The sequence below is a fragment of the Artemia sp. Qi Xiang Cuo genome, chromosome 2 (assembly GCF_049724085.1).
Source record: "Artemia sp. Qi Xiang Cuo chromosome 2, ASM4972408v1, whole genome shotgun sequence".
Classification (NCBI taxonomy): Eukaryota; Metazoa; Arthropoda; class Branchiopoda; order Anostraca; family Artemiidae; genus Artemia; species Artemia sp. Qi Xiang Cuo.
The window spans coordinates 43,610,724-43,616,850 of NC_142795.1; the positions used below are offsets into that span (position 1 = coordinate 43,610,724).

The 6,127-nt window shown below is 36.0% G+C and overlaps 1 protein-coding gene across 1 annotated transcript in view; it reads right to left on the reverse strand.

The window, feature by feature from the left end:
• The window catches only part of LOC148955259 (ADP-ribosylation factor-like protein 13B), an 87,508-nt gene that overhangs the window by 55,322 nt on the left and 26,059 nt on the right, over positions 1-6,127 (reverse strand). The gene's annotated exons all lie outside the window — the stretch shown is intronic.

Consider the following 6,127-nt stretch of genomic DNA (forward strand, 5'->3'; position numbering starts at 1 on the left):
CGGTCCACAAATAAAATCGGTCTAGGTTAGATAAAAGATAATGCAAAAATAAATAGGTTATTTAAAAGTCAAATCAGTCCACTATTTTAAGGGTTATACATTCTAAACCATTGACGTAGTTTCTTCAACAAAGAAATCATTAAGAATGACAAACAATACTAAATAGCAAGCTACATTTTGGTCATCAAATAGTAAATATTTTACAAGGCCGTACTCAGGATTTTTTTTTTCGGAGGGCATTAAACTAAATTTTTTTGAGGGGAGGGGGAGTTTACACACAAAAAACTCAAAAATGCATACAAAATTTGTTTATGTCCATTTTTGTTACGTTTTATGAGTCAGATAAACATTTCAGAAGGGGAGGGGTAAACCCCCTAACCCCCCCCCCCTGGATACGTCCTTGATATTTTGTTTAGAAGAAAATTTAACCAACTTAAAATATAATTGATCTTAGAATATCCTTTACGTAAAAAAAAAGGGAAAAGAAGAAGAAAAATGCAAAAATTTGTGCATCTAGATTCTACATTATTCCTACAGTAATATCATGATCAAGGTCGAGATTATTATCTTTTTCTCTTTTCAATGGTCTAAAGAATAATACTAACATACTTGGGCTGTAAATGACTGGATTTCTAATAATAATAATTAAAAAAACAGTCAGTTTAAATATGAAAATTTTTGCAAAATATATATTACCAACAATTTTTCCCAATAGGATTCAACCTTTTGAAACCTTTTACCCTTTCAGTTTTCTTTCAAATTAACCTAACGTTATGATGAAAATGAAAAATGACGTGAAGTCCACCAGTTCAACTTTTGGTTTGAAGATTTTCAAACGTTATCAAAGGCAGCGTGCTAGCGCTGCCTAAGTAAAGAACGATGTGGGCACAATGTGTTTTTTTTTCTTCTTCTTCATTCAGGCACTTCGTATCGAAGGAGTTGTCGTAGAAACTTCGAAATGGGCTCATTCTATTGGAAATTGGAGTAGCTAGTACCCTTTTAAATACTCGAAAGTGATTGGAGGGAAACTAGCCCCCCACCCTACGCCCATCATTCCCCCAAACACATCCAATAAAATTTTGAGTTAGCCATTTTGTTGAGCGTAGTTGATTTCCAGATAGAAAACATGTTTGTGAAGAAGACACTCCCCCAAAACCCTCAGGGCAAGGGTTTTAAGTTAGGTCCTGGGGACTTATAAGGTTTTTATAGAAGGCATTGTCGTAGAAACTTCAAAAAAGACTCATTCGATTGGAAATTCAAAGGGCTAGCGCCCTTTTTAATAGTCGAAAGTGATTGGAGGGCAAGTAGCCCTCCACGCCCATCCTTCCCCCAAATACATCCAATCAAAATTTTGAGATAGCTATTTTGTTCAACGTAGTTTATTTTCAGATAGAAAATATATTTTCGAGGAGGACACTCCCCCACAGCCCTCGGGGCAAGGGTTTTAAGTTATGGCCTGAGGGCATATAAAGCGATGTTAGCCCAATGTAATATTTTTTTTTCCTTTAGAACTGGGCATTTCATATGGAAGGAGTCGTCGTAGAAACTTCAAAAGGGGCTTATTCGATTAAAAATTGAGAGTTTTAGTGCTCTTTTTAATAGTCTACAGTGATTGGAGGGCAACAAGTCCCCCCCACGACCATTATTCCCCCAAACACATCCAATCAAAATTTTGATATAGCCATTTTGTTCATCGTAGTTAATTTCCAAATAGAAAATATGTTTTTGAGGAGGAAAATATGTTTTTGAGGGCAACTAATATACCTTCCACTCCCACCCTCCCACCCTCCCCTTTAACCAAATCAAAATAGCGTAAGTGTATCCAAGCTATCAAAGAAAGTAAACAGATTTTTTTTGCGAATGGTATCAAGTTTTCCATTTTAGGTCAACTAGAGGAGGTATGAAACTAAATTAAACAGTACTATTCGAGTCTAGATTTTTAAAAAGGTGCGTGTTCTTAAAAATTGCTGAAAATTTTTCTCCAGCATACAAATAACAGGCCAAACTATAAAGTCTTAAAAAACGACAAGATTTAAAGTATTATTTTCTTTTTCCCTGAAAAGACTATGTCAATATAAAAAAACAGAAATTAATTTAAAAAACTTTTTCCACAAAATAAGTTTTTCAAAAAAAGTAAAGAACTCCATTAAACAAAAAATGAGCAAAAATAAAATCAAATAATCTACCAAGCGTGGAACTACGACAAATCAGCATCGATAAATAAATGAAGCCCAAAACCACAGTAAGTTTATCGCAGATCATTTCTGGTCTTCATTCTCGGTGCGAACAAAAAGCTCCTCCCACTTATTTCTGCATTAGCGGGTTAGTGTGTTTTCGTCAATCAATGAGAAATGTTTATAACGTGCATTGTTCGTAATTGCGAAAGCAGAAAAAAACTTGGTGAGCCTGCCATGTTGCTTTTAAATGTCCCATGCCAAAGGTAGGACTAAATTTATGTACAAATAATGACTTTATCTATTATTTATATACAGTGGACTCAACTGCTTGGTCTATGTAGGATTTTATAAAAAAAGCGGGCGGGGGGTTGATGAAATTTGTGAAAATAAGGAATTTTTTCTTCTTCTAATAACTGGTGGAGTAGGTATGATGGTTTCAGGGGCGGATCCAGGATTTTTTTAGGGGGGGGGGCGCAAAATAGGTTGATCCGACAAACTTACGTTAGGAGCAAGTTTAATTAATGCAAACGTGCGTTAATTAGGTAAATTACGCTACTTTAGGCTACTATAGGGGGGCACCCCTCGCCCACCCCCTCTGGATCCGCCACTGGATGGTTTATCATTTTTTTTTCACGCCGTGATGTTTATTTTCTACGATATTTATTTTCTAGATAAGACTACTTTCGTTTTAAATCAATGTTTTAGTATGAAATGGGCAGACCTTTCCTGAACTTTAAACAATAAACACCTCTGTTTGAAAATCTTTGCACTTTGTGAATTTAGATAGCGCTAAGGGTTCCTGATTGAGACCAATTTTAGGACTTGGGTTCTAATTATTGGTTGCTGTGGTAAAAGTTGCCATAATAGCCCTATCCAAGAAAATACCAAACGTCTGTTAAGAAGTGTTTTTCGTAAAATTCTTAGGGAACTTTCAGAAAATTTTATTTCTACTGATCTTAAGTTTAATATGGCCTTTACTTTTCTTAAAAAAAATTTTTTTTTTCGTAAAGTTTTCGTAGTGGATATATATATATATATATATATATATATATATATATATATATATATATATATATATATATATATATATATATATATATATATACACACACATATATATATATATATATATATATATATATATATATATATATATATATATATATATATATATATATATATATATATATATATATATATATATATATATATATATATATATATATATATATATATATACATATATATATATATATATATATATATATATTGGCGCGTACATAGCAGCTCCTCTCATTTGATCTGCCATCAGCAGTCCAATTACCCTGGAACACGTATTTTGGCAGAAACTTTCTCAAAATGCCTTTGAAACCAACTTGAGACTTCGAAACCTATTTTTAATTCCTAAAAACATCTAATAGTAACATTGCACTACTAATTACCGATTTTCATGTATGTATTGGAATAAATTAATTTAAAATCAGTTTCTTCAAAATTAGTGTTCCAACGTTGAAGCCAAGTTTCGCGTCCAAGAGAAATCTGACTTGTCGACCGGTGAAAAGATCTGATGCCGCTTATGTTTATATCTGCAAAAACGTTCTCTGGAGCACTCGCACCTTGGTCCGGGTTTTTATAATGGGTGAGATAGGGAATGATCATACTGCTAATTCTATAAACTGTGCCCAAAACGAACAGAAATTACAAGAAATGACCGAGTCAAACTCAAAACGAGCAGAGATTAACATAAGTTGGGCGCAAAACCCCTATGCCTTCCCAAGGCCAGAACAAAATTTGCACTTTACTGAAAAAAATATAAATGTTTTTACTTTTGTAACTTTAATAAATCAAATAATTTTACATTTTTATTACTAAATATTAGTATATGTATATTAAACTGACAATGCACATTCATTTGTATTTTTCAGTAAAGTGCAAATTCTGTTCTGGCCTTAGGAAGGCACAGGGGTTTTGCGCCCAACTTATGCTAATTTCTGCTCGTTTTGAGTTTGACTCGGTTATTTATTGTAATTTCTGTTCGCTTTGGGTTTCATTTATTTATCGATGCTAATTTGTGATAGTTTCACGCTTGGTAGATTATTTGATTTTATTTTTTCTCATTTTTTGTTCAATGGAGTTCTTTACTTTTCTTTGAAAAACTTATTTTGCGGAAAAAGTTTTTTTAAATTAATCAGAGGTAAGAGTGTAGCGTTTTCTATAGCAAAGAGCCTTAAGGCTTCAATGCATTCTCGTTAAAAAAGATTCTCACAGAGCCACTTCACACAAAAGATGTGATAGTGTGACTTTTGAAGGGGCCTCATTTAATTGGAAATAGAAAGCTCTGGCATCCTTTGAGGAGGTTAAACGAGATCGGAGGACAACCAGCCCCCTCCCTCTTTTTTACTGCCCTTCCGCTAATGACATCTTATCAAGATGTTAAAATAGCCATTTTGTTCAAAACAGTCTGAAAGGTGAAATGAGTGTGCCTCCGGGGTTTAAATATTCCTCCACAGCCCCCGGGGCAAGGGCTGTGTGCTATGCAAATTGTTCATTGTTTACATATGAGGTTTTTTATTCGAAAAAGGGGGTAATTTTGATTCTGGGTCCCAAAATGGTTGTGGATATTAAGGTGAAACTTTCAGGAAATGTTTACTTATGGTGAACAAAATCAAAACACACGATGTCCATGCTGGTTGTCAAGAGGTCGTATCAGCAATATCTAAGAAGTAGCTAAATGCATTAAGATAAACTTTCAGGGTGTGTTCAGTGGCATGTTGCAACTGGGAGTAGCCAGCCCCCTTACTCTTTTTAGATGAACCCTCCCCTCAATAGCTGTGTCTCTGGGAATACCGTGCTTCCCATAGCCCCTGGGGCAAGAATTGTAAATTATGCAATCTGCCCATTGTTTACGATCAGGATTCATTACTAAGGAAACGGGGAATTTTTTATCCTGGGTGTGACCGAATGGGCTAAGGGTATTGATATGAAACTTCGGGAATGTTGAGGGGTATGTTGAACTAAATCAGAAGAAACTATGTACATCAGTAGAAGTGACCCTATAACTCCGACGCCCACACCATATATGGGCATAGAGTCATTAGGGAGAACACGTTGTTAATGGGGTCAATGACCTCTTTTTCCAAGGTCGATTTATTTGTTGTTGTTGTTGTAAGTGCACGCTCTCAGCGAATGTCAAACACCTGTGCTGTCGACCTCAATTCACCTATCGTGAATCAATAATTCCCCTTAGAAACAACAAATTAATTCCCTTTCTTGACAGATCAATCAACCAATGACATCATCTGTCAGACTTTATAAATTTTCGCCTAGAAACGATTCTCCAAGAATAGATCCAAGTCATTAATGTCTTTGCCTCGGAAACAACTCTTTTGGTCGAACTCCAAAGGATATTAATAGCCAAAGGCCATGGAAACAATTCTCCAAGAAACATCTTAGCGATGAATTGTTTTAGTGCGGGAATCAGGTTTCTTATTAATTTGAAATGCATTAGCGCAGAGATGCCAAAAACAAAAGGAACACGCTGAATTACGTTTAGGGATTATTTGGGCGAAACTGTTTTAGACAGGTTATGGAACTATTTCGGCGAAACAGTTAGAGACATTTTAAAAGATGATTTTTGAAGAGATTTTAGAAGAGAATTTAATGGTGAAACTCTGTGGTCGCTATAATACACAAGTTTCATTTGAACAGTGTTGTGAGGTCCTTTAACCCAACCCCAAAGGGTTCCAATCCTCATACCTCAACCCCGAAGGAAGCCCCCGGTCCTCAAAGGCCCCCAAGCTCCCAAAGGGCCAGCGGCGCCCCCAAAGGCCCACCCAGACCCCCAAAGGCCATCCCCGGGCCCCCCGAAGGAAGCCCCCGAGCTCCTCAAAGGACCAACGGGGTCCCAAAGGCCCTCCACCGGTCCCCAAATGTCCCCCAGGCCCCCAACT